Genomic DNA, 21543 nt, shown 5'->3' on the forward strand with positions numbered 1-21543 from the left:
ATAATCTCCACGTTTTTACACCACTTTTAACTTCTTCACGGCTCCAATATTTCACATCATCATCGCTAAGCTAAAGGAGGATAACATACTCTATGTATCTATACAAATCACTTGTTTCACACACATCACACACACAGGCTTGATATACATGACCATGCACCAACAAAACCACATGCAGGATAGCCAGTTAGCCAGGGAGCGCTGGGGGTTCGTAGCCTTGCTCAAGGGCACCTCGGCAGTGCAGGAGGTGAGCTGGCACCTCTCCAGCTACCAGTTATTTTGGTCCGATCTGGGCCCTACAGACTGAGCCAAGCTAATGTTCTGTGTGATGACATTTAGTCATCTCATTTAGTCACCTAGCAACCATTGTTTTGACGACGAATAGATGCTTCAGGCATTTATCAGTGGGGTATTTTACATATTTTATGTCTTGGAATAAAACCTAAAAATCTTTAAAGCCAATTAACCAAAGACCTTAATTCGGGCATTTGACCAAAAACACATTCATAAGACAGTCGGTTTTGAGAGGAGCAAACCTGAACCCGATCATTTCCAGGTTGAAGGACTCATTCCTGCACCTGTCAGCACAGATTCCTCACCTTGGCTTCAATATATCAGTGAGAGCATCGACCTTGAATGACCTTCATCACACAGTGGCAGTGTACGGTGCGTGCTGCTCACTGCCCCCAGCTGATTCTTCTCTTTAAGTGTACATGGGATCTCTGGTGGTTTGTCATTGGCCGAGGGCATAGTATAGATTATTCACCTTTTCATTTCTGTTCATCTACTTTATGTGTGTGTATCTCCAGGTGTGTTTGTGCATGTGTGCAGATGTTTCAGTTCTGCAAGCATAAACATTGTGGCTGCTCTAACACAAGGCCCAATTACCAAATGATTTATTTTTCCAAAAATATCTTCTAATAGTTTGTGTAAGCAGCCTGAGTCTGACTGGTGGGGCTCCCAGCAGGGAGTATAGATGGAGGAGGAGGAGGAGGAAGGGGGAAGTCTGCAGCAGATCCACATTGTCATCTTCAACATGCTCCTCTCACATGATGTTCAGTTTGGGCCATATTGATATAGTCCCAGTCTTCAGAGTATCTGGCTATGACTTCACAGGGAGAAAGTCAAAACATTACATTTAGAAATGCTCATCCTAACAGCCTCAGTGCCAGACCCCATGCTTGGAAAATGAATTATACATATGCTTGATTAACCAGCTGAGTCCCTGTGCACAATCCCTGAGCAAACACAAGCCTTTTGGAATACATTGAAGCCCAAAAACTTCAGCAGGAGCTTCTAAATAATTATGTAATATGAAACAAATTTCCCAAGCACATTTCCTCCTCTGCAATCCTCCTCCATAATTCGTATGCATGCCCCGTACATTAACTAAACTACGCAGAATGTTATACTTACACAAAATAGGCTAATTAATACACTTGACAATAGTGTTCTCCAGAGGGGGCTATGCTGAACATAAGCGTCATCCCACAGAATGGTAAACTGGAGGCCAAACAGCAGCGTGCAAACTGCACTCTTGCAGAAGCTGCGTAAAGATGAAGGATTTATAAAAGAATCACAAGCCTTATTGTTCTCCTTTTCAATCACAACGCAACGCTTCTTGTGCAGTTTAGAGGAAGGAAAATAGAAAGCACAAGGGTTTGGATCGAGACCTGCTTTGCAGTCTCTCATTTGGTTGTGTTTCTCTGCATTGCTATTTGTGAGACAGACGAACACATAGCTCATTATCCAAACTAGCAGTCCTTTAAATTACAGTCTGTATTCTTCCAGATCTTTCCAAAAATCACATCCCCAAGGCGGGCCCCGGCTGCTGAACAGTGCCAGTGGTGCTCTTTGGTCTCTGCAACACTGTTTCTGTGTCAGCGCTGCATTTGAATATGGATTATGGAATGTACAGCTGGTGGGGAGGAGGGGGTTGGACTAATTACAGCATGTTATACTAAAACCATCGCTATCCCATCACTCCCTTCTCTCCAGGAGAACATCTAATGAGGACAGAGCATGAGTCTAATGTAAATCCACTGGCTCTGTTTTCTATAGGGAAAACATGTAAGGATGTTCATGACTGCATGATGAGATCCAATGCAGTGTACTGCTGCAGGAGGGCTGCGGGAATGAGTCCTAAAACTAGGAAATGACTTTGACTAGTTCCCTAGTCTCAAAGTCAACAACAGTGTGATAGTTTTTATGGTTTAATGCCTGAAATAAGACCCAGAGGTTAACACACGCTGAAGAGATCTTTCATGGTTTGTTCTATGACATAAAGAATGTCAGTAAATAGCCCACTGGTGAATGTTCTAAGCTTGTATGTGTCTTATAGACTTCTAAACGCCATCACGCCAAACATTAGCCACCGTTAGCTTAGCGATGGTGATGTACCAGCCATGTGACTGTGATGTAGTTTGTTTTTATAGCCTGACGTTAGCTTTTACTTTTGACGATCGCCTTTACGCTTCATCATAAAACATAAAGTGGTGTCAATATGTGGAGATTATCCTGCTGAACAAAACGTGTAGGTATCATAAACGTGTGTTTGCCACAGATCATATGTTTGATTATCCACACACAGAAGAGTTTCGTAATGGCCAGGCCGCACATTTGTTGGACAATGCAAACGTACAGCCCCCCCCCCCCCCTGGGAGTCCCAGCAGCTTCTACTGAAGCCAGTCCCCAATCCGGGGACTTCCGGCCGGGAGTATACGCCGTGAAGTTGTTTGCGGCGTGCCAGTAAACCCAAAGCAGAAGAAGAAGAAGTGACGTCAGCGGCTCATTTGTGTAATCTTCCCCCAGGAACTTATTCCCGTGTGAATGCGATCTGTACTTTAGTTCCGGGTACTGAAGAGTTCTGATGAACTAAGTTCTGATGAACTAAGTTCGGCAAAGTACTTGGTGTGAAAGCGCCTATTGTTTGTTCTGCTCCTGACCACAGCGTCTCAGAACTCTTTAAGGCATTTCTGTTTGAAATACAACAGTGAACACAGAACCACACGGTCTGTAGAGCCTTTATATGTAACATGGAGTGCAGAGAGGTGACGAATGAAAGCAGGACCCATCATTAAGTGATTTAGGGAGGTGGTACATAGAGCTTCTTGTCATAGATCCTCACAGTGTGTGGAACATCATGGAGAGATTAACATCAATCTTCAAAAAGATTTTCCCTCATTCTGTGTTTCGATAATTCCCATAGGTTGAGATTACTATAAAGACCATAACATAGGATCACATCGTTTTTACACTCCTCAAATTGTTCAATGTTCTCTGTCTGAATAAAGTCCCCTTTAAACATCAAGAAAATGCTGCGCCATTTATACTAAGCCAGTTTCTCAATGGTGCGATCACTTTCTGCTGTGTAGTGTGCCAAGATTTCTTGTTCTGGAATACAATGTTGTAGTGATGGCTCCTGCCCAATATAACTATCCTCATGCATAGGTTAAAGATACTAAACACCCATGGGCTAATCCTTAAAGATTCATGATATAATAGACACAGGTAAATAAGAAGAAAAGTAGACATGAACGTCTGCAGTTGTAGGCTCTATCTCACATTCTCTCCCCCCATCCTAAATACTTAATGTTCTCTTTGTGCCATGCCCTCTCCGTCTCTATTTGACTATAATCCCATTAGAAGAGAGAGGAGAACTCACAGAAATAGAATGGTATGTTCAGGCTGATTTCCTCACAAAATGCAGCCATTTAGGCTTCAATAAAGCAGCTTTCACAGCCACCAGCAGCAGCCCTTCACCGTGATGGAGGGACACTAACATGCTTAGACAGCTCATTTACTGTCGTATACATGCTCACAACCATCGCATATTGTTCACTGGGTTCAAGCCTGATTGAATTTGCAGCACAATCTATGCAGAGGCACATTGTAACTATTGTAGTTTTCCTCAAGATTTGGTATAAAATGCTTCACAGTCCTTATTTGAAATGTATGAATACTCTCTGCAAACATAGAATGGTGAACATGTGTCATGTATATTTGCTCTACTTATCCAAGCAGGAACAATGGCTGCTGATGCTATCTCCAGCCAAACAACTCAAAATGTCAGGGTGGTTGTTTCAAACAAACGCTCTCTGGAACAGGACACGGTATATATGTTCCAGTGTTGGCAACACCCAGTCTTTTCAACACAAGCTGTAATTCACAGGGAGAAGACACCACAGCTGTCAGGATGCCACCACAACTCTCTGATCCTGCGGTCGTGCTCTCAAGACCAACTGCATATTACATGTTTCTGAAAACTGAGAAGAGAATGAAGTGTAAAGTGTATTCAGAGTCTCTATGTGGGGCTAACAGAGGGTTAGCAGCAGACTCCAAGTGACACCACAGAGCTCTTAAATGACCCTACTGCCATGTTGGCTCTTCACTTTGCCGTACAACCCCCACACAGTTAGCTGTGGGAGTCTGCTCTCCAGATCCTAAAGCCTTTTGGAACCCAGAATGCAACAGCCAGATTTACCTCTTGTCAAATATTTCGTCATGAACTGTAGGATTAAAACTGTCCTCATCAGGACAAAGGATGCATGGGTGGTATGTTTAAACACTGGTCTACTTATCTTGGCGTGAAAAGCATCAATACCTCTTGGGGGGAGCTGGGAGAAAATGATGGGTGTAGAAAGTGTTTACTTTGACACCAGAGACCGAGGTTTGCATCTTGTCTCCTTCCAACAGAAAACATTGGTTTATAGGTGGGACATCTGGGGACTCAGTGCGGTCACACATAAGGGGAGAAGAGACACTGCCACACATGCTGCCACTTCCAGGGCTCCATCTAGACCCAGGACCCGAAGTGGCTTTTTTATCAGGTGGTTCATGGTGCATTATCACTTAATGTAATAGATTAGAATATATAGATCACACGTTTGCCTAAATGCTAATGATGATTATAATGTAATAGCCTGAAATGAACCCTAGGCAACCTTAAGCATTCTGTAAATATGACAGCGACCAATTTACTTCATTTAGTGTCCTCTGTGGGAGTGACAGGGCATTGCCAGCAGATAGACACATTCACACACACTCTGAATTAGCCTCAGCTCATGAACTGAATTCAATATTACCACTATTTCACCAAACATCATGACCCTGTGCCGCTCTTTTAAGACCAGTTGTCACTGAGCATGTGAGAATGAATCTCTTGATGCAGGGAATGGTTGGAGACACTGGAAAAGATAAAGCACAATGGAGAACAGACTTTTAACGTAATACCAATCTCTTTTTGTACTATCATTTTCATGACAGATTTATCTAGGAGAGATTAGGCAATCTTATGTCATCATTGTGAGCCTCAGCTGGGTGAGGATTTAAGCCTGGCTTTATAAATAGCCTGTCAAAGAGATCAAGCTGAGCACTGTTTCTGCAATGTTCAGGCTTTAATGTTTTAACTACAGGAGTCATAGAGAGACACTGAAGTCTTCCCTAGGCTATTTCATGGAGAGGCATAAGTGGATTTACTCACAATCTGTTTGCCTTACACTTGTGCCTAAGAAAAGCAAATAATAGTTGTATCAGTCTTTCCATCCAAAGTTTATTATCAATGTCACATCCTAAGAAGAGGCCGCTTTTGCCTGTGTTGATCCTTTATTTGAATGTCACAATGTCACTTCTTGCAGCTTTAAAACATTCCACTTAGATTGAATAAGCCATATGGGTGTTGAGGTGGGAATGCATGAATGTATGCTAACGAAAGCATTGATCAGCCCTTCCCCCACTGGTTCATCAGGCACAGCATTGGATATGGAGATGAGATGATCACAGTGTTGCTCTGCTCAGCTGATGAATAAACCATCAGTTGTTTTGTCAGAGAGTCCAATGAGATGCTGGAGGTGTGCAGAGCCACAGCTGCCTACTGAGCTTCTTCTGCTCAACACCAACAGAGACAGATCTTCTGTACCTGGCAGCTTGCACCAGCACTTGGTCCTTATTTAGGCCTAGGTCTCTTGATACTGTACGTCCTTTTAACTGTTAAACACTTGCCATTCAAATTGATGTAACTTTTCAATGATCCCAAGAGGCTTATTTTCTTGGCTTGTCATCAAACACCACCATCAAATCATTCCTTTTGAACACATCACAAGTATTAAAACCAAAGGATCGGAGTGCAATGACATGTATTTAACACATGCATGAGCCTCAGAGGATGAACCTTTAATATTGTGGACCACCATCAGCCTGTACTGGTCCAGGTATCTCAGGTCTGGAGAGAGGTTGGACCCTATTAGTATTCACCACCTTCAGGCCCAAATTAAACCTGTTTAAACCTTTGTGTGTTTGGTAATAGATGACCTCTCTATTAACACCACCCTCAAATTAGGATCTCACATAAAACATGTCATAATCCAATAGGAACATTGCCAGAGAATGTACTGAGCCCCTCCCAATAGTATAAACCTATTCACTTGGGATACATCTTTAAATTGTGTGGACTAGACTTGTTAAAGTCTTTACCTTCGTTGGTTCCAACACTTTCATCTTGTAGCGTTGGATAAACATGGCAGGCTCAGGGGCAGCTAGCAGAGATTTAGACTCTTTCTTGTTACAGTTTCTTCTTGGCACATTTGCCTGATGTGTAGAGGGACACATACCTCGAAACAGCTACTGAAGCTGTCATGGGAATGATGATGAATTTAGTAGAGCCTTTCACCATGAGCTTGGCAAACGCCCAGCTGGCTCACATAGCTAGCTGCCCTCCAATGAAACACCCTGACTTGTAATGTAGCCAAGTTTCCAGACTGCTTCTTTTCTCCCCCAAAGGCATGTAATCATACAATACTTATAACAGTGGGAACTCAACTAATATTCATTTAATGACTTTAACATGAACTGAAAGCACTTTATATCAGGGAACACATAGAGACAATGTAAGACTTGTGTAGTTGTTTTCAGCCACGAGAGTTGTGGAAATAGTGGAGAGGAACATGTTATGAATGGTACTATTGAATACTTCCATAAAATACCATGAAACTGTAGTTAGACAGTTTTGGACAGAGACACTGAATGCATGCGAAAGCGTGTTTTTAATGTAATTGTATTGTTATACACGACTCAGGATGATCAATACCAATGACTTTGATGGTTTCTGCTTATGACCTTGAGCGGTTTGACTTGACCTTTTTTCTGTCAGACAAAAATGGTCTTGTTTGATTTGTAATATGGCTCAGTCATTCTGCCATAACCCTCTGACTAATCGTGCAGCATCAAGAGGTTTTGAATGTATCCAATACACAGATTTTAGAGCAAATACCTGCAGATCTAGTGACAGTCCCATCAGTCTCATCCGTACCTTGTGTTTAGTGATCAAACATCACCATGTTTGCATTGTCATTGTGAGCATGTAGTCATGCTGACATTAGCATTCAGCCCCTCATTTGTGAACACAGCACTCCATTAATAACTTTTTGATCGGATCACTTGTTAGTTTTAACAGTCTGATTATTTATCACAACCACAGCCTGAGTGTGCAGGCGCTGACAATGACTAGCAAATGTGCTAAATATATACACTGCAAAAAAAGTAATAGTTGCTCACGACTTGTTTTATTTTTTGAAAGTAGCTCTCATCCTAAAAAAGGTTGGAGACCCCTGTTATAGAACGATACATTTGACCATTTTAAGCTTGGCCTACCATTTGATTGGAGCGATGAGGAACGGGTGGGGCTTGAAAAGGCCCACCTGGTCAAAGTGGGGAATGACAGAAGAAGTTTGAGAACCACTGCACTATGTGGAGTTGAGCCACTAAGGCCGTCCACAGTTAACCATGTTTTACAAATGCAAGTTTATAACAAGTGTGTGTTTATCCAAGGCTCTTGGTGGGATTGAGTTGTTGATTAACCACAGTGTCAGAAGGGGCTTATGGAGGGAGAAGCTGGCCTCTGTGGCTGATCTAGAGCAGCCAGACACATTAACAGTGGAACCTTTACTGTAAATGCCAGTGGAGGCCTCTCATGGCTCCTAGCTTTAGTGCTTCATCTGTCCTGCTCTTCTCTTTTTCCTCTACGTTAAAATCTCTCTCCAACATTTAGCTTGACAAATGATTTTTCTTCTTTGCTTTGCTTTTCCAGTTACATTATAATGTTCTCCTCCCATCATCTGCGTCCTCCGCCCTTCTCTCAATGTTTCCATCACCTTACTTAAACTCCAGTAAGGGGAAGTCAGCCAGGCCCCAGACAAGAAAAATATACCCCCAAACAAGGATTTATGGAATGGGAATCTGGCAAACCAGTGAGTGGGCGTGTTAGAGAGTTAGTGGAGGAAGGCGTTTCCATTCTCTGACCCTCAGTGTACTCATTACTCCACACCACAGACACACACACAGACACACACACACACAGCAGAACACACGCTAAGGAATGGTGGCGATCTGGCTTTAACTACAGTCAACTTTCCATGCTGTTAGAAGGGTCACAGGGTCACTCCAAAACAGTGTTTAAGGGACAGCTTGAATGTCCCCTTAAAGTCTGACCTCCACTTCATTAGATCTCTGTGAAGCACTGATACTTTGTATGGGTAAATCTGTGCAGATAATACACATTATTGCTATCCTCCAAATGTTACCGTGCACAGTTAACCACTAATGAATTCCATAATTAATAAGTGTCAATATGTCAATGTCCAATAGTATATGTATTTATCTTGTTTGTACATGTTAAAACAACAATAAGGTTAGTAAAGGTATAGCAATAATATCCTAAGTGAGTGTGTTATTAAATGTATTTGTAATGCTATCATAAACAAGCATAAGAAGCTCATAATGCAAATGCAATCTCTATAATGTTAAGACTTTATATTAACTGCCTCATTTTAACAATTAAGGTAGTTTAACGCTAGTATTACCACTTTGTAACTCTTAAATAATCGTATAAACACACAAAACTGTTCTATAAGCATCGTATAAGTATAAGACCTCATTACCTATTAGTGTCGCTCATTAGAAGTACCCACTTTTGAAAGTAGATTTTTGAGAAGAGACGGTTACATTATCAAAAGTGAATGTAATCTGTTGCTTTGTTACTAGATGAGAATTAAAGGAGGTCACTGATCAAAACAACTGCAGGTGAGTCAATGTGAGTCAATGAGCCAAAGACCTCGGTGCATCCAGGAATGTGTGCATAATAACTCACACCTGCATCAGAGCAGCTCCTTCTCAGGAAGTGAGTGTGAGCATGAGGGTGTGTGTATGTATATTGTACAGTTAATGTTGGAGATGTGAATGTGAGTGCACGGTATCTGTGTAGTTGTTTTCAGGCAATCAACTGCTGATCCTAACTGACTGTGCTGTGAGGACATGGCTAATAGGAAACACATGACTGTGCAGCATAGTAGGCTGTCTCTGGCACAGCGTAGTGTGTGTGTGTGTGTGTGTGTGTGTGTGTGTGTGTGGTGTGTGTGTGTGTGTGTGTGTGTGTGTGTGTGTGTGTGTGTGTGTGTGTGTGTGTGTGTGTGTGTGTGTGTGTGTGTGTGTGTGTGTGTGTGTGTGTGTGTGTGTGTGTGTGTGTGTGTGTGTGTGTGTGGTCTGAGATGTTCTACTGTTGACTGTAGCATTAAGTCTCCTTTCGTCTGTTAATTATAGTATACTGTAGAGATTCAGGACACACACACCAACCCGCACACACACACACACACACACACACACACACACTCACAGAGCACCTTATTAAAGCATCAGCACCCTCTTAGCTCAGTGGGACTCAGTTCATTAAACAGGATCAGACATAACAGCAGCTCCCTGCAGTAGGGGGGTCAGGTGTCGTGACCCCCGGTCATCAGGGGCATGAGGGTGGGGGGGGTCTGTCAGTCTGATTCAGTCAAGCTGGTTATAGTAACAGTTTAGAGCCATGCACCCCACTCTCACAGAGCGGGTACTTTAGTTTCAGGATGGGGTTCTGGCTATGTGAGAGAACAGGGCAAGACGCTGTGTCTGCAGCCTCAGCGCTGTCCAGCCCAAGTGATACGACTGACAGTTCTCTGACTCTTTCTGTAGCTCCCTGGCCTGCTGGAGCTCATTAGACAGGTCATTGATGCTATAAGTATTAGATAATAGAAGATGGAAGAACAGGTAGAGGAGGAGAAGGGTCTCGGACATGGTTCATGGGTCAAGGTGTTACCCAAGTTGACGCAACAGGTGTGCACTGTTATTTGGTCTATATGGTATCAGCAGAAACCATCCTTTCATTGTTCTTTAGCTTCACAAAAGAAGAGTTTTACTTTATTACATCCTCTTCTATTTGACTGGAAGTCACATTACCAACATGTTTTAAAGGGTTCAGAGTGTGGGTTAACGCGGCAGTGAGTGTTTTTTAGCAACATTATAATCTGCAAAAGCTCAGAAATGTTTCTGGCTTTACAGTTGATATTATCTTTAAAAGATGCTGTGATCTGCTTGGCTCAGGACATCAGTATTTAGTTTTACTGAAGAGGAAAGAGAGTTTGGAGCTTAAGGCCTTTCAGATTCTGGTCAGATGCACCAGAGCCTCTGCAGTCCTGCTAGCAGCTCTGCAGTTACCCATCACAATGCTAACACGCTCTCAATGACAATGCTAACATGCTGATGTTGAGAAGATACAATGTATATCATGTTCACTACTGTAATATAGCATGTTAGCATGCTACCATGTAGGCTAATGTTCAGGTCACCCGAACAGCTCTGTGTAGTAGTCTCAGGTCTGTCTTTAAGCCGTATTAGCTCCTCAATCAACTGCTTTGTTCTTAATCATAGCCTACAAACAACAGAAATATGGAAAACAAAAGCAATGTTTTTATCAAGAGTTCTGGAAAAAAGTCTTGATTTAAATGATGGATATCAGTTTTATCCAAAAATATTGCTCTCTTTCAGGTTTCAAAAATGCTAATCATCGTAGTGCTGCTTGTGTTAGTCTTTTTGTTTCACTCCGCTTCCCCCCTCTATCCCACTTACTGTAGCCCCCTCTCTATTGTTGTGTGTCAGTCTGTCCCAGCACACGGTAGTTTCAGGATTTCATTTTTTGGGGGAGGGGGGTGAGACTATCTCTATTAAAGGACAGAAAGCAGCTGGCCACGCCTGCTAAATCCTCCATACAAAACCCACCCACCGCCGGCTCCATCTGCTTCCCAACTGGAAACACACACACACACACACACACACACACACACACACACACACACACACACACACACACACACACACACACACACACATACACACACACACCTACTTGGTGCTCTTTGATCCCGGGAGAGATGAAGCCTACATCTGTTCTTACTATATCAGATCCCTTTAAACAATGAATCCCTTGTTTGTGTACAACAGTGTTTGACAGTGAAGTGAGGAGTGATGACACTCACACACACACAAACACACACAGCTACAGGGCTTCAGTGACCTTGATGCATTAGATGTTAACTTTAAGTTAGTGCGGTCCTTCTGCATCTAGGGATCAAGTGGAACAAGTGCATTGTATTCTTTTTGGTCTGATGGATATACGAAAACACCTTTAATTGACCCCACCTCTTGTTGCTGATTGATACGAATGCACCTCTATCAGAGCATCCTTAGCCTGGATCTGCTGTTGAGAAAGAGCAGACCGCTGAATGTCCACATTGACCAATCAGAAACATGGCCATTCCTTTTATTATAGCATTGTCTAGTAATGGGGTATTGTTGAGGACATTGAAGTTGCTCCTGTTGACACGTGTGAATGTAGGTTTTACGCCATTCATTTTTCAGTTTAAAGTTCTTACAGTGCGTGGTACGTATCCTTACAGTGCGTGGTACGTATTCTTACAGTGCGCGGTACGTATTCTTACAGTGCGTGGTACGTATCCTTACAGTGCGTGGTACGTATTCTTACAGTGCGTGGTACGTATCCTTACAGTGCGTGGTACGTATCCTTACAGTGCGTGGTACGTATTCTTACAGTGCGTGGTACGTATCCTTACAGTGCGTGGTACGTATCCTTACAGTGCGTGGTACGTATCCTTACAGTGCGTGGTACGTATCCTTACAGTGCGTGGTACGTATTCTTACAGTGCGTGGTACGTATCCTTACAGTGCGTGGTACGTATTCTTACAGTGCGTGGTACGTATTCTTACAGTGCGTGGTACGTATTCTTACAGTGCGTGGTACGTATCCTTACAGTGCGTGGTACGTATTAGTGCGGGTATCTTCAAGTGCGTGGTACGTATCCTTACAGTGCGTGGTACGTATCCTTACAGTGCGTGGTACGTATCCTTACAGTGCGTGGTACGTATCCTTACAGTGCGTGGTACGTATCCTTACAGTGCGTGGTACGTATCCTTACAGTGCGTGGTACGTATCCTTACAGTGCGTGGTACGTATTCTTACAGTGCGTGGTACGTATTCTTACAGTGCGTGTGGTATGGTCGTATTCTACAGTGCGTGGTACGGTATTCTTACAGTGCGTGGTACGTATCCTTACAGTGCGTGGTACGTATCCTTACAGTGCGTGGTACGTATCGTTACAGTGCGTGGTACGTATTCTTACAGTGCGTGGGTACGTATTCCTTACAGTGCGTGGTACGTATTCTTACAGTGCGTGGTACGTATTCCTACAGTGCGTGGTACGTATTCTTACAGTGCGTGGTACGTATTCTTACAGTGCGTGGTACGTATCTACAGTGCGTGGGTACGTATCCTTACAGTGCGTGGTACGTATCCTTACAGTGCGTGGTACGTATCCTTACAGTGCGTGGTACGTATCCTTACAGTGCGTGGTACGTATCCTTACAGTGCGTGGTACGTATTCTTACAGTGCGTGGTACGTATTCTTACAGTGCGTGGTACGTATCCTTACAGTGCGTGGTACGTATCCTTACAGTGCGTGGTACGTATTCTTACAGTGCGTGGTACGTATCCTTACAGTGCGTGGTACGTATTCTTACAGTGCGTGGTACGTATCCTTACAGTGCGTGGTACGTATTCTTACAGTGCGTGGTACGTATCCTTACAGTGCGTGGTACGTATTCTTACAGTGCGTGGTACGTATTATTACAGTGCGTGGTACGTATTCTTACAGTGCGTGGTACGTATCCTTACAGTGCGTGGTACGTATCCTTACAGTGCGTGGTACGTATCCTTACAGTGCGTGGTACGTATCTTACAGTGCGTGGTACGTATCCTTACAGTGCGTGGTACGTATTCTTACAGTGCGTGGTACGTATCCTTACAGTGCGTGGTACGTATTCTTACAGTGCGTGGTACGTATTCTACAGTGCGTGGTACGTATTCTTACAGTGCGTGGTACGTATTCTTACAGTGCGTGGGTACGTATTCCTTACAGTGCGTGGTACGTATTCCTTACAGTGCGTGGTACGTATTCTTACAGTGCGTGGTACGTATCCTTACAGTGCGTGGTACGTATTCTTACAGTGCGTGGTACGTATCCTTACAGTGCGTGGTACGTATTCTTACAGTGCGTGGTACGTATCCTTACAGTGCGTGGTACGTATCCTTACAGTGCGTGGTACGTATCCTTACAGTGCGTGGTACGTATTCTTACAGTGCGTGGTACGTATTCTTACAGTGCGTGGTACGTATTCTTACAGTGCGTGGTACGTATTCTTACAGTGCGTGGTACGTATTCTTACAGTGCGTGGTACGTATTCTTACAGTGCGTGGTACGTATTCTTACAGTGCGTGGTACGTATCCTTACAGTGCGTGGTACGTATCCTTACAGTGCGTGGTACGTATCCTTACAGTGCGTGGTACGTATTCTTACAGTGCGTGGGACGTATCCTTACAGTGCGTGGTACGTATCCTTACAGTGCGTGGTACGTATCCTTACAGTGCGTGGTACGTATCCTTACAGTGCGTGGTACGTATCCTTACAGTGCGTGGTACGTATCCTTACAGTGCGTGGTACGTATCCTTACAGTGCGTGGTACGTATCCTTACAGTGCGTGGTTCGTATTCCTTTACAGTGCGTGGTACGTATCTTACAGTGCGTGGTACGTATTCTTACAGGGCGTGGTACGTATTCTTACAGTGCGTGGTACGTATTCTTACAGTGCGTGGTACGTATTCTTACAGTGCGTGGTACGTATTCTTACAGTGCGTGGTACGTATTCTTACAGTGCGTGGTACGTATTCCTAAATAATTGTGTTTTATTCAATTCCAACCAGCCGGCTCAACACGTACTGTAGCTGCAGCTTGTGTTTTCCCCGGGCTGTTACGAGTTAATCCAGCCCTGCCCCCCCCCCCCCCACCCCCTGACACCTGCACCTACACAAATGAGACATATGATACTGCTTTTATATTGTACTCACCATTTAAAAGCACCTTCATATAAATTCAACCAAGAAGCACATGGTTATGATGAACATAGGAAAATGTATAATATGCTTATTTTTGGAGTCAGGATAAACACATATCTCATCTCATCCTGGCTTCCACTGGGAACTCTCTACAACACAGAGACTGAGGACGGAGTTGGTTAGGAGGAGGTGAAGAGTATAGGACTTGAGACAGGCAATGAATGATGACTACGTTCACAGCTCCCTCCTCTTCCTCACCCTTTACTCCCCCTAACCCTTCTCTGCTCCCTCTTCCTTTTCTCCTCTCTTCTCATCCCTATTCCCTTTCCTACAGCACTCTGTACTCTTTCTATTTCATCTTTTCCCCCCGTTTCGACCCTTCACTCTATCCTTGTCTTTAGTGTTCCTCCTATATCTCTTCATAGCTTACCCTTCACATATTACTAAAGTTGTTGTTATGGCACTTTTTACTCTGCTAACAGTTAGCAGACGTGTTGTGGTTTTAGTTGGACTTTTTTAGGTGACTAAAGCCAGGAACATTGTGTGGTTGCAGGGGGAGATACATGCTGGAAATATGTATTTATTACCACTTTATCCATCCGTTTTCACATTGGAGATTGAATGCTATTGGTTTCCCAAACCTTCTGTCTGTATGCTAAGCTAAGGTAATCATGTCCTCAGGCTGGTCCATTCTTAGTGCAGTGACTGATATGAGATTTATGTCAGTCATATGTAATGTCCAGAAAGACAGCAAAATAGTTATTTCCTAAAATGCCACACTATTCCTTAAAATGGCTTCAACAAAGACAGTAATGAGAGACACCAGTGGCCTACAGAAAGTCCACTGATGAATTGGTGTGGAGAGGAAACACGGCTTGAGTCAGAGCGTCAGAAACCTGGAGAACATGTTGATAGCAGCATGGTGATCCTCTAATGTTATCATATAATATACAACTGAACATCACTTCACTACAAAAAGATCAAATGGTTCATCACTCATGGTATTACCTCTACATCAGGGGTGGCCAACCCGCGGCTCTCGAGCCGCATGCGGCTCTTTGCCTAGTTTCATGCGGCTCTTCAGTTCATATCGAATTTTATATGTGTGAGTTTGGGGGAGAGACACTGACTCCTGACTAGTGTTGCACGGTGTACCGATACTTGAAAGGTACCGCGATACCCTGCCGTTAAAAACGTTACGATTCCTCCGTTTCATTAGTATCGGTACTTTAAGAATGACGGGGAAAAGTACTCCGGTGAGAAAGCGCCGTTTTAATAAGAGCCGTGTGTGTTCAGCGCTCTGCTTCCACTCCCTGCACTGTAGCCGTGCCTGCAGCCCCTCCCCTCTCAAGCACGCTCTAAGTGCCTCCCCTCTCTCGTGCACGCGCTAGCTGCCAGAGCATGTGAGAAAACGAGAAGCATGGCTGCAAGTGGGAGTGCAACTGCCGCTGCGCCTCGGCTTGTTGACAAGAAAGACGCCAGAAGCGAAATTTGGAAGTATTTGAGCGATATCTCTGACAGTGAGGGCAAGCCTACGGACACCACGAGGCCTGTCTGTCAGACATTTATTAATTTGATTTAATACGAATTCTTGTCATTTATTGTATTTATTGTTCTCATTGTTTAAAAGTTTGTGTTATGGTTATGGTTCTGGTGTGAAATAAAGCACAATAATTACATTTAAGACCGTTTCCCTTTTTTAAAGAAAATATCGAAAAAGAATCGGAATCGCAATTCTTGACTTGGTATCAAAACCAAAATGTTGGTATCGTGACAACACTAGCTACTCCTGACAGTTAAACCTGATATTTAGTAGGTCTGTTAAGTATTGAATGCTGATAATTCTGACGTAATTTGGCCGGTCAAAGTTGTTTGGGCTCGGATAAAATCGCTCCGTTACTTTCGTCCCGTGTTATGTATGTGGTGTATGTGTGGTGTCAGTATGAGAGGATGACAGCGCGTATAATTTTTATGTGGCCCAAGAGCCAATCACAATAATACCTGCGATGCAGTGAACCAATCACCTTTGATGGGGGGGAAAACCTATCGTTGATTAAACATTATCCAGTGTTTCCCCTACCATTGTCTTGGAGGGGCGCTGCGCCCCGCCAACGGAGCCCCGCGCCCCCCCCTGAAATTCAAGGTATTTAAAAAAAAATATATATATAATTTTTTTTTTTAAATATATATCGAACCAAATTGCAAATAATCTATAACTACTGTCACTTTTCACATTGAACATGTGCTCTTTTATTAAATAAACTAAACGCTTTCATTTTAAGTTGTGAGTTTAGTGTTTTTGACCCTAAGAAACACTGATGCAATAATCAATAACAATAATCCACAGCTCCTCTCTCTGCTCCAGAGGATTTAAAAAATATATATCCCAATGCCACAAAAATGCATCAGTGACGTGGTTGAAATCTTGTCTCCAGAAAACAAAAAACTGAAACAAGCGGTATCAGTGACTGTGTGTTTGATGTGGCTCTTTGCAGTAACATAGAAAAAATGTGGCTCTTAACCTCTGACTGGTTGGCCAGCCCTGCTCTACATGATGACAGCCATTCTTATAAAGTTTAAACCCACACACTCACTTCTGATGATTTCTAGCATGAATGTGAGATGTGATTGTGTGTATGTTGTAGTGTCACTAGGTGAACCCTAACCCTGACACACTGTTGTTCTGCTGTGTTTCAGGCGGCTGCTGTAAAGAAAGCTGAAGACAGAGATGCTGAGACGGAGCATCCAGACGAGCGGAGGAGCACCAGTTCTCTTTATTTATTACCTTCACAATGTGTGTGAGTGGGTGTGTGCGTGCGTGCGCGAGTGCCGTGTGCACGAGAAAGCATAAGCATCGAGTATAGATATGAATGCATGTGAGCATTATGAACGGTACCTAAGATTTCAGGCTATTATTTGCATACGAATTTTTGTTTACTTTTTATAAAGTCACTCATATATCACGGTTACAGTATAAACAAATGGACTTTACTATTGGTACATAGTGTGTTTTGTGTTTGTAACTAGCCTCCTATTTAAGAATGTATATTTCTATGTATGATATACTCATCTAGAAACTATGTAATGGACCATTTTAATATTGCTTCATCTTTTCACCACTTTACTGCTCATGCCAAGACACACAACTCAACAAACACACAGGAGACGTGCATACAAGCAAACCTCTTCTAGTAAACAAAAACACTGCAGACCACGAAATAATTAGTTTTCCATTTCTTTCTTACCAGATTGAACTGTAATGTGTGGAACCGCAGAGCGATAGTAATAATAATAAGGTGTTTCTGCTGGTGTAACACATCCTCTGGCAGCCATATTGGAGGTGCTTCTTTAAAACGCTATTTTACATGTTAAGAAATGTTTCATATGCATCTAGTTTAAAGGCTGTACTTCCATTTAATGACTGGTGCACGCGGCTGATAGCTTTAAGCTAGTGGTAAGTCGTGGGTTTGTGTTTTTACTTACCATTTAATTATTGGTGTTTTCCTTATGGGAAATAATAATAAAAGATACATCTGTAAACTGTTGATACTGCAGAATACCTCAAACTGCAACCAAGATCAATCATTATTCTCTGTATTAAGAGTTTTCCAACAGTTTACATAACTGTCAAACTTTCCCAGAGGCAATAAAAGCTATTTGTATGTGTGACATCATCTCAGTGTAGTCTGTGAGGCCTCTGGGCTGAAGGAAAGAGACTCATCTGCATATACAACGCGCCACACAACACGTACAAAAACTAAAAAGATCAAATATATTTGCATATTTGGTGCACCCATTAACTAACAAGCCTCACACTTTCTCATTTGCACTTTGGAATAGTTGTAGACAGGGGTTTCTAATATTTGCTATTAATCATTTTTGTGGACTTTTCAATATTTGCAATGCAACAGAAACGTTTGTGAGTGAAATATGATCATACCCATTAGAATGATGGCCAAACCCTTGTGGTAAAATAGTTGATGTAATGTTTCAAATGGACCCCCATGAGTTCAGTTCAGTCAGCTGGAAGCCCCTCTGACGTAGAAGGTCTCTGCTGGAGATGTTGACGGTGCACACATAAGAAACAGGGACAGCACCAACCAGTGTGCAATAACCTTACTGAGGACAGCTGAAAGTGTGTGTGTGGTTTGTGTTTGTGTGTGTTTTAGTGTATTAAACACGGGCTAAGCATTGGTGCTTCCATCCATGCATATGAGCTAATGTACAAAGGATTAAATACCAAGGCAATAGTTTGTGTGGCCTGTCGTTGATTTAGCCCAGGACAATCCTCCCTTTCACTTTATCTAATACCATCCAAATATCTGCAATATTCTATCAGGATCAGAAGATTTATGACAATAACTGCAGATTTGTTTAGTTCATCTGACTAAATTGAATGAGTCTTCGTCCGTCTTGCGAGTTATTCGACTAGTGTTGATCTGATAACTACTTGATTCAAACTTGTCGGTTGTATTGTTGAGGACTGAAGGAAGTGTTTAGTTTGGATCAGTGGTCCTAAAGAATTCTGCCAGCAGCAATAGTGGAGGCCAAGCATTCTGCCAAACGGGCCTGATACGTTTTAAGATGAATCAGGAGCTATTTTTATCCGGCAAATTAAACAAGTGTATGGATGAGTAAGTTTCAGTGTGTGTAGTGTGTGTGCAGTGTGTGAGATATAGGGGTGGTTAACGTTGATCAATCCCTCCTCCACATACAGAGACTGCTCTTACATGTGTGCCCCTCAACATCCTACCCTTACTTAACGTTGTCAAACTTTTTAAGACTCAATACGAAAGTCAGATGTATAACGTGATATCATCTGCAAGAAGTTTATACTATTTTATGCTCTTTCTTTTTATGTTTGGTGTGAAAATATCTGAATATTACAGCTTAGATGTATGGTGATAATTGTGAAGTACTATCAATACAATGGCTTCCTCTTTAACAATAATATTGGCACTGCACTGTTGATTCGCCGAAGAGAGGAGGCTGCAAATAAACGATTGAGAACTGTTGATGGTTATAATGTTGCTCCACGGCCTATCAAACACACTCACACACACATTTATAATATAGATGTCTTGCCTGCTAGATTTCCCTTCAGCTACAGTACAGTGTAACCCTGCAGCCCCCTTTGCTTTGCAGTCTGTTGCATTCAAGGACAGGGGGGGCATTCTTCATGTCTATCATTATATAACACTCGCGTAATGTAATCATCCCTCTTCTCCATACCTGCTATGAAGTGATATATTTCAAAATGCATTCCAAAGTTCAGCTGTAACTAATATGGGGCTTCCACAGTCTGAGATAGCCTAACTTGTGGAAGTTAGTTGACACACATTTCTCTCAAGAAAAATAGCTCATATGTTTCTGTGTTTTTTAAAATCTTCCAATGAGTTGGGAGTTCACGAAAAGTATCATTTGTAAAGTTTGGCTGAGGTAGAAAACGTATTGTATCAACATAAACAACATTGACTCAGCAATGAGATCAGGATGTACATGAAGCTTCACTGAAGAGAGGAAAAATGAAACCAAAATAAATTCTGTAGTATATGGAAAGGACTTTGACTAGCATCTTGTTGTGCTGAATATTATTTGTGGCTGAACTTTGGATTGGATTTGTGCGCAGAACAATGACTGTAGACTTTTCCTATAACTCTTACAGTATAACAACTTCAGTTAAGATTAACAAAAAATATATATCTGATCTTATCATTTAAAGGAGGGAAAGCAATGATGAGAAAGAATCTGATCATGAAGTGCTCTGACTGAGTTCCACAGAGAGGGTAGTGGCTCTGAGGCTAAATAAACCATTGAAACCAAAACAGCGTTTTGAAAATGCACTTTAAATAAAAATCAGTTTTCCCTACATTCCAACCTGTATGGTCCCTTTTATGCACTTGCTTTACCCTTAATGATAAATATATATATATAAATATAAATACACATGTATACAGTGTACTGTATAACTATCTTGCTTTTCCTGACGCAAAGCAAACCAGCCCATCTTACAAATGTAAATATCATCCCTCGATTTGAACCTTTACCACAGATTGAGGAGAGCTCATAGAAACGCTGTACTGGAAGATATCTCGCAGGTTCTTACTGTCATCCCCAGGCTGAGATTGTGCGGCAGAAAAAAAGGGGAGGAGAGGGGTGGGTAAAGCTAGCGAAGCGCCATGACAGAAGAGGGTTAATACCATGGAGCTATGCCTCGTGGCTGGGCAGTGTCGACGGCAGTATTAGCAGCTGAATTATTATGTTGGCATGATTCTCCTTTCGGTGGGGCACACATCGCTTTGTTTGCCCCTCAACACTCTTACTAGTCTTGTACAAAAACGTATATTTTTTAGTCCTGTGTGAGCTGAGTTCCTAAAGGCACTTAAATGTTAGTCATATATTTCATTAAAAAAAGTCAAGGAAAGACTGGTGGAGTTGCACATATAGCACTGTGACAGAAAACATGATAATACTAGAAAGGTCATAGGTGGAAATGGATCAGTTGGTGACACACCTTCAATGAAGGCAAAACGTGATGCTTCCACTTTGTTTGTATACAGGGTTTCAAAGGTCCCCTTCCCTAAATGCTATCAAAGAGAAATCATATCTGTTTTTTGGCTTTCTTTATCTCGAGGAGGGGGGTGGTCTTGGTAGGAAAAACATTTGGAACACTTCCAACGTGCATCCTCGCTGTGCTGAACAATGAATCTGTGTTTGCAACTTTTTTCAATGAAGCTTCTCTTGCGTTTTCTTTTTGTATGCTGCACTGAAAATAGATGATTTTCACTAGTGGTTTGGAAAACAGAAGTGTTGTCGGTCACTTCATCCAGTGAACAATATAGTATACAGTAGAATAGCTGTTGCATTATTTGTTACGACCCGTATGTACTGTTATTATGGAAGATGTAATGTCCTTCTGTAAATGTTGTTTAATGTTGTTTTACCTGAAATAAAATGTATTAATGCTTCCCATGAGTCTGTGTTAATATATTGTTGTATCTGCTTAATATCAATGCCTGCACTACAACATATCATTTGGTCTTTGTATTTTTTTTTCTGATTTTCAAAGAGACAGGGGAAGGGTCCTGACTTGATCGCCAGCTGGTATTGTGTGACTTCCATGGCCTTTATTATATGTTATACCTGCCGTGTTCTTACACCACTTACCATGGAACAGGACGAATTGGACAATAGTTATGATTCTGTCCTTTTGTTGCAAACATTTTTATAAAGCATGGTTTAGATATATTTTCAAACCTTCATCACCATT

General features: G+C 42.3%; 1 protein-coding gene across 2 annotated transcripts in view; it reads left to right on the forward strand.

Moving 5' to 3' along the window:
* Positions 1–21241, forward strand: part of cdk14 (cyclin-dependent kinase 14) — a 241305-nt gene extending 220064 nt beyond the window's left edge. For both annotated transcript variants that reach the window (XM_034217206.1, XM_034217207.1), the window contains one exon: positions 16971–21241. The gene's annotated coding sequence lies outside the window, so the exon portion shown is untranslated. The remainder of the gene's footprint in view (positions 1–16970) is intronic.
* The last annotated feature ends 302 nt before the right edge of the window (positions 21242–21543 follow it).

Source organism: Gymnodraco acuticeps, unplaced genomic scaffold (genome assembly GCF_902827175.1).
Source record: "Gymnodraco acuticeps unplaced genomic scaffold, fGymAcu1.1, whole genome shotgun sequence".
NCBI classification, from domain to species: Eukaryota; Metazoa; Chordata; class Actinopteri; order Perciformes; family Bathydraconidae; genus Gymnodraco; species Gymnodraco acuticeps.